The sequence below is a fragment of the Ascidiella aspersa genome, chromosome 8, assembly GCF_963924565.1.
Source record: "Ascidiella aspersa chromosome 8, kaAscAspe10.2, whole genome shotgun sequence".
In the NCBI taxonomy this organism is placed as follows: Eukaryota; Metazoa; Chordata; class Ascidiacea; order Phlebobranchia; family Ascidiidae; genus Ascidiella; species Ascidiella aspersa.
In genome coordinates, this window is record NC_139454.1 from 20,537,377 (window position 1) to 20,545,588 (window position 8,212).

At 34.1% G+C, this 8,212-nt stretch overlaps 1 long non-coding RNA gene across 1 annotated transcript; it reads right to left on the reverse strand.

Moving 5' to 3' along the window:
* Nucleotides 1–398: 398 nt before the first annotated feature.
* On the reverse strand, nt 399–1,433 carry LOC146136793 (uncharacterized). Its single transcript, XR_014501604.1, has 2 exons — nt 1,256–1,433; nt 399–1,148 (listed from the first exon to the last, which is right to left on the reverse strand). It is a non-coding gene; the product is annotated as an uncharacterized LOC146136793 (long non-coding RNA).
* Between the last annotated feature and the right edge of the window lie 6,779 nt (nt 1,434–8,212).

Genomic DNA, 8,212 nt, shown 5'->3' on the forward strand with positions numbered 1-8,212 from the left:
TTTATAACGTTTTCTACATTTTTAATATGGTCTGTGACATTTAAATTGCAGAACCCGGTAGGTTTTAAAAAGAGTTTATTTTCGCACAGAACAATTAAAATAAATTGCTTAAAATCGCAAATGCCAAAACAATAACTCAAGACGCATATACAAAGAGTTTCAATTTGTCAAAAAGTCTTTTAAAAAATCTAAACTTCCTGACTCTATCCCTTCTTCCTTCTTTTACAACATGATTCGAGACAGAAAATAGTAAAAGTTAAGCTCCGTGCGAGCAACCGAATATTTTTACCGAAACAGAAATTAGATTGTTAATTGTCATACGTTTGAATTTATTTTTTTTTATTCAAACACTGAACAGGTTTTTCTAATCTGAATTTGCAATATTTTAATTTCAGAACCCAAGTTTGTCAAATAAATTTATTTTCGCAACGAACGATCAAAATAAATTGCGTAAAATCGCAAATGTCAAAACAATAATTCAAAGCATACAAAGAGTACAAACTTGTCAAAAATTCATTAAAAAAATTTGCGTTAAAAACAACAAAATCAGAACATGATTACACACGTTATATCCATGGTGGATATCGTCTATGCAAGGATTAGAAAATTTCTCTTTTTATCCATTAAACTTTGCTTGTAATATTGCTAATATTACATTCGTTAAAGTGAGCAAGTCTAAAAGCGTAAAGCTAGTTTCAAAACAATATTGTTTCTTGTCAATATTGATCACCACTTAGCTGCAGTAAAAATGTCAAAAAACATTGTGAACAAAAAATTAAACCTATTATATTCAACAAATGTGGTCAGCAGATATGCTGCAATTTATATCGTCGATATGGAAAGATTACGCAACTATTATGTCGCAGTCGAATAACATATGTGTTTGGTGTGATTGTGAAGCAATCATCGTCACAAATACAGAATATCAAATTAATATTCTCGTCAATTCGTAAAACGCTTGATAAGCATTTTGTGTTGTTAAATAGTTTAAGCAATATGTACAAATGTCTATACAATATATACAATAACAATGTTGATGTGAATGTGACGATCTTCTGTTTAATCGTGGTCTGGAAGGAAACACCGTAAAATTGACTTCCGTGAATTTCTAGTTGATTGCAGCAATCACTTGATTCATTAATCTGCATCTGTAAGTACAATTAACTATTTAAAGTTGTGTAAACTGATACAGTAATTAGTTCAACTATCTAAATTTTAGTAAAAAAGCAAAATAAATTTGAAATATTAAACAAACCTCGTCAAATTCGCTTGTGTGTGGTGAACACTATTATAGAGCAGGATGCTCACTCCATTAGAAGGTTGTCTTCGAAGATTCTAATCACTTATGCATTAAGTGATTCCTTCTGGATTGAAAAAATGCTTTTTCGTCTTGCGCTCCATCGTGGTTTTCTTGTTAGTTGCTTGCTGGTGGTTTAACGAAAGTCGAATGAAACACAGGACGATCGATCCAGTATTTATAGGAGAGTTAAACCAAAGAAAGGAACTTTACACGACCAAGAAAACCAGCTTCCAACGCTTTCCCACTGGCTCTATACGTCTGTCGGTATCAGTTACATGTTGGGATGACTTGTTTGTGAGCAAGCCACGCGCCAAACGTCGTCAATTAACGACTGGAAAGGCGTCGAAGCGCTTTCCCTGCAAATTGAATAGGATGGTGGTTTGGGTTTCATGTTGCTGTGCTGGAGGTTGTTCGTAATGATCACGAACATTTAAAAAATCTTGTATGACGCAGCCTGCGGGACAAATAATTAAAAAACGGGACGAGTTTGAAATTACTATTTATTGGTAAATATAACTAAACGCATATAGTTTCGAATGAATGTCATCATATTAAAATATTTTATAACCAAATATGTTGGGTTTGACGATGCGGCAATTATAGGCTTGCTATGCGTTCCCTTTGAGTTTGGACAGTTCCGGTTAGTAGGGTTTTTTACAGTGTTCAGCTCAACCAAAATCGTTTTGCATTTTCAGTTAATAATACTGCACAACAACAACCAAAACTATAGATTAGCATGTTTTTCATCAAACTTGGTAAATAGTAATTCCTGGATCGTTTTTCTAATCCGTTATATGGAAGTATTATTGAATTTGTTACGTCATTGTAGCGTGTTATTGTTTCGGAATTAACTATATTAGTCAATTAATTGTTAGCATCTTTGTTAGTTCATTAAAAGGAGGCAGTACGAAGTGGTGCTTATCGAGTATTGTATTAGTTTAACTATAAGCCAGGGGTTGTTAAACTTTTTTTACCGCGGACCCCTTACAATTTTTTTACTTCGCATGGAGCAGTGTAGGCAAGAAATTTAAGGATGACGTCATAAGTTTACGCCATACTACAAACAGACTAGTATTGCTCGTTTGTTTATTGCTCGTTTGTAAACGTGTGTGATATTTTTGGCGTTATGGTTTGACTCACTTTTCCGACTTGATATCTGAATACCCTCAAACAACACAAGCACTGGATCACTGACGGTTAAATATCGTATACCAAGGCAACCATCCATTCAAACACGATGCTTTAATTTGTAACATCCTGGCTGAGTCCAACATAAAGCTGGATACTACAAGTTATAAGTAAACTAACGCATGTAGGCCAAGTATAAAATTCCTGGCTCTACCCCTTCACCTTGTTTAACAACATGATTCGTGAAAGAAAACAAAAAAATGTTATGCTGCGTGCGAGCAAACAAACAAATATCCTTATGAAAAAAGTTATTAGACTGTTGTCACACATTTGAATTTAATTGTTTTAATTCTAACACTGTACAGTTTTCTGTAATATGGTCTGTGAAATTTACATTTCATAACCCGATGTTTGTCAAGAAAACTTTTATTGATGAAAATAAAATTGAAAATATTTGCGTAAAATCGCAAATGTCAAAACAATAACTCAATGCGTATACACAAATAGCATACACTTGTTAAAAGCATTTACAAACATGGAGTTAAAATCAAACATATCCAATCATGATTACACACGCTATATCCATGGCGGATATCGTCATAAAATAAAGTAGAAAAGTTTCTCATTTTATTCATGCTTTGCTTGTAATATTGCTAATATTACATTCGTTAAAGTGAGCAAATAAGTCAAAAAGTAAAGTATAAAGCTAGTTTGAAAACAATGTTGTTTCCTGTCAAATTTGATCACCGCTTAGCTGCAGTGAAAGTGTCAAAACAGATTTTAAAATTTTGGACGAAAAATAATAACATTTATATTCAACAAACGGTCAACAAATTTGCTGCGATGAATATCGTCAATATGGAAAGATTACGCAACTAATGTTGCAGTCAAATAACATAATTATGTGTTTTATTGATTGTAAAACAATCATCGTCACAAATAAAGAATATTAAAATGATATTCTCGTCATTTTGTAAAACGCTCTATGAGCATTTTGTGTCATAGTTTAAGCAATATGTACAAATGTCTATACAATATATACATTAACAATGTTGATGTGAATGTGACGATCTTCTGTTTAATCGTGGTCTGGCAGGAAACTCGATAAAATTGTCTTCCGGTGTGAATTTCTAGTTGATTGCAGCAATCACTTGATTCATTAATCTGCATCTGTAAGTGAAAATGACTATTTAAAATTGTGTATACTGATACAGTAACTCATTCTTATACAGTAATTAATTCAGCTATCTCAATTTTGGTAAAAAATAAAAAAAAATGTAAAATATTGAACAAACCTCGTCAAATTCGCATGATGATGAGCTGTCACTTTTGTGTGGTGAACATCAATATAAAGCAGGATGCTCACTCCATTAGAAGGTTGTCTTCGAAGATTCTAATCACTAATGCATTAAGTGATTCCTTCTGGATTGAACAAAGGCTTTTTCGCCTTGCGCTCCATCGTGGTTTTCTTGTCAGTTGCTTGCTGGTGCTTGAACGAAAGTCGAATGAAACACAGGACGATCGATCCAGTATTTATAGGAGAGTTAAACCAAAGAAAGGAACTTTACACGACCAAGAAAACCAGCTTCCAACGCTTTCCCACTGGCTCTATACGTCTGTCGGTTTCAGTTACATGTTATGAAGACTTGTTGTGTGCAAGCCACGCGCCAAACGTCGTCAATTAACGACTGGAAAGGCGCAGAAGCTCTTTCCCTGCAAATTGAATAGGATGGTGGATTGGATTTCATGTTGCTGTTCTGAAGGTTGTTTGTAATAATCACGAATCTTTAGAAAATATTGTATGACGCAGCCTGCGGGACAACCAATATAAAACTCACGCCGATATTGAATTTGCTATTGAATGATAACTACAAACAAAGTTGTATATTTTGGAAATAATGTTATTAACAACAGAATTTCAATATAACCGAATAAAATGTATCTGACAATGCTGCATTCATGGGCTTACTATATGCGTCCCCATCTAGTTTGGACAGTTACGGTTATTAGCGATCTATCTTGGCGTCCCGGTCAGTCAACCTAAACATTGAACATTGGCCTTTGAAAAAGCAACATTGACCAAAACTATGATTAGCATTTTCTCAATAAAACTTGTTAAATAGTCAATTTCATACATTTTCTTGCGTAGTACAAAAAACAAACGATTACACGGTAAGTACGATTAAAATTCTTACGTCATTACTCATTACAGCACGTAAATGTTCCAGTATTATAGTGGTCGATTGATGGTTGTTAGCGTCTTTGTTAGTTTATCAGTAGCAGGCTAGAAAGAAATTGTGTTTATTTACCATGCGTTGTAGGCTATTGGGTGACCTTATCTAATTTAGAGAAAAACATTTTTATTTTTTTGCGAATATTCTTTGTATAAACATTGCGTCATGATCCGTAAATTGGAATTATTTGAAAAATCAAGTGAATAGTCTTGCTAATCTCGCGAACAAAATTTTTATTTCAACAGTTAACTTTTTAAATCGGCTAAAATAGCTTAAATTGGATGTTTAAAATTATGACAGTAAGCCTGTTTATATGCACCTTTCTCAGGCAGATTAGATTAAGGAAGGTGATAAAATGTACTAAACATTAATGAAAACTGTATTTGGCGCTGGCCTAGAATCCTACCACAGCGTTGAGACAATTATTAAAGCAAAGTACAATATTTGGGTGAGGGTGGGCCAACTATTACTATTTAAACCTACCCAAACCCACATCCTAACACAAATAATGTTATATGTTGTGGATTCTAGACCAGCGCCTATGTCACAAATTAGTATCTGATTCTAACGAGTGTATGTAATGTTCTTTTCTTATGCGCTAAACTTGTTTTGTTTACGACTAGCCGTTCGTGTTACGTCATAATGCCCCAAAAGTGACGTGATGTTTACTGCGTTAAAGCAAGTCATTTAACATCAAACAATACCGGCCGTCAGCGAAACGAACAGATCAAGCGGAGAACAGATTGAAAACCACTCCTTTTGTCAGATTAGGAAACGAGAGAACTAATTCATTCCAGCGCCAAAACGACAGAGAATGAATTAAAGAATCAGATTCGAATCCGGCTTAAACGTGCATATAAACGGGCTTAATAATTGCCTGTTTATAAATGTGTGTGGCGTTTTTGGCGTTATGGTTTAACTCACTTTTCTGACTTTATATCTGAATACCCTCAAACAACACAAGCACTGGATCACTGACGGTTAAGCATAGTATACCGTGGCAACCATCCATTCAAACACGATGCTTTAATCGTAACATCCTGGCCGGGTCGAAAATAATGGTGGATACTACAAGTGGCAATCGAACTCACGCATGTAAGCCTAATCTAAATTTCCTGGCTCCATTCCTTCACCTTGTTTAAGTACATGGTTCGCGACAGAAAATAGTAAAACGTTATGCTATGCTGTGTGCGAGAAAACAAATATCTTTATAAAAACAGATATTAGGCTATTATAACACATTTGAATTTAATTGTTTATTTCTAACACTGTTGTACAGTTGTTTTCTAATATGGTATGTGACATTTAAATTTTATAACCCAATCATTGTCAAGTAGACTTTATTGACGCAAAAAACAATTGAAAATAATTGCGTAAAATCGCAAATGTCAAAAATAATTCAAAGCATACAAAGAGTATACACTTGTCAAAAAGTCATTACAAAAATTTGCGTTAAAAACAACAAAATCACAAATGATTACACACGTTATATCCGTGGCGGATATCGTCAATGCATAGATTAGAAAACCTATTTTTTACCATGAAGCTTTGCTTGTAACATTGCTAATATTACATTTGTTTAAGTAAGCAAATAAGTCAAAAAGTAGATATAAATCTAATTTGAAAACAATGTTGTTTCCTGTCAAATTTGATCACCGCCTAGCTGCAGTGAAAGTGTCAAAACAGATTTTAAACAATGTGGACAAAAAATACAACATTTTATATTCAACAAACAGTCAATAAAATTACTGTAATGAATGTCGTCGATATGGAAAGATTACGCAACTATAATGTCGCAGTCGAATAACTTATGTGTTTGTTCGATTGTGAAGCAATCATCGTCACAAATACAGATTATCAAATTACTATTCTCGTCATTTCGTAAAACGCTCGATGAGCATCTTGTGTCATAGTATAAGCGATATGTACAAATCTCTATATAATATATACATTAACAATGTTGATGTGAATGTGACGATCTTCTGTTTGATCGTGGTCTGGAAGGAAACTCGATAAAATTGTCCCCGGTGTAAATTTCTAGCTGATTGCAGCAATCATTTGATTCATTAATCTGCATCTGTAAGTAAAAATAACTATTTAAAATTTGTAAACTGAAACAGTAATTAATTATTATACAGTAATAATTTAACTATTTGATTTTTTAAATGAAAAGAAATATAAAATTTTAAACAAACCTCGTCAAATTCGCATGATGATGAGTTGTCACTTTGGTGGAGTGAACATCAATATAAAGCAGGATGCTCACTCCATTAGAAGGTTGTCTTCGAAGATTCTAATCACTTATGCATTAAGTGATTCCTTCTGGATTGAACAAAAGCTTTTTTGCCTTGTGTTCCATCGTGGTTTTCTTGTCAGTTGCTGGCTGGTGCTTGAACGAAAGTCGAGTGAAACACAGGACGTTCGATCTAGTATTTATAGGAGAGGTAAACCAAAGAAAGAAACATTACACGGCCAAGAAAACCAGCTTCCAACGCTTTCCCACTGGCTCTATAAGTCTGTCGGTATCAGTTACATGTTATGATGACTTGTTTGTGAGCAAGCCACGCGCCAAACGCCGCCTTGTCATCACTGGAAAAACGCCGAAGCGCCTTCCCTGCAAATTGAATAGGATGGTGGATTGAATTTCATGTTGCTCTGCTGGAGGTTGTTCGTAATAATCACGAACATATAGAACATCTTTTATGAAGCATTGCGGTGGACAAGTAATTTAAAAATCAGGCTGAATTTGAATTGGCCATTTGGTGGTAACTACAATTAAACTTATATATTTTGGAATTAATGTTATTCACAATAAAATTTTAAAATAACCAAATAAAATAGGCTTACTATGCGTTCCCAATTAGTCTGGACAGTTCCGGTAATTATACCTCTATCTCGTCCTCTTGGTCAGTCAACCAAAACGTTCAGAGTTGGCCACAGAACAGGCAATGACGAACGTACAAAAAACAAAATTGATCACACAGTAAGTATGATTGAAATTGTTACGATATTTAAACATTGCGACGTGATCCGTAAATTTGAATTGAGATAAAAAATGAAGTGAATATTCTTGCTAATTTCGCGAACAAAATTCTTGTTCAAACCGTTAACTTCTTAATTCGGCTAAAATAGCTTGGATAATTTTAACTATGACAGTTATTTCTCGTTTATAACCGTGTGTGACATTTTTGGCGTTATGGTTTGACTCACTTTTCTGATTTGATATCTGAATACCCACAAACAACACAAGCACTGGATCCCCTAACCGTTAATTAGCTTAAATATCATATGACAAGGAAACCATCCATCAAAACACGATTCTTTAATTTGTAATATCCTGGCCGAGTCGAAAATTATGCTGAATACTACAAGTTACAATCGAACTCACGCATGAAGGCCCAGTCTAAGCTTCCTGGTTCTACCCCTTCACCTTGTTTAACAACATGATTCGTGACAGAAAATGGTAAAACCTTATGCTGCGTGCGAGCAAACAAATATCTTTATGAAAACAGAAGTTAGGCTATTGTTACACATTTGAATTTAATTGTTT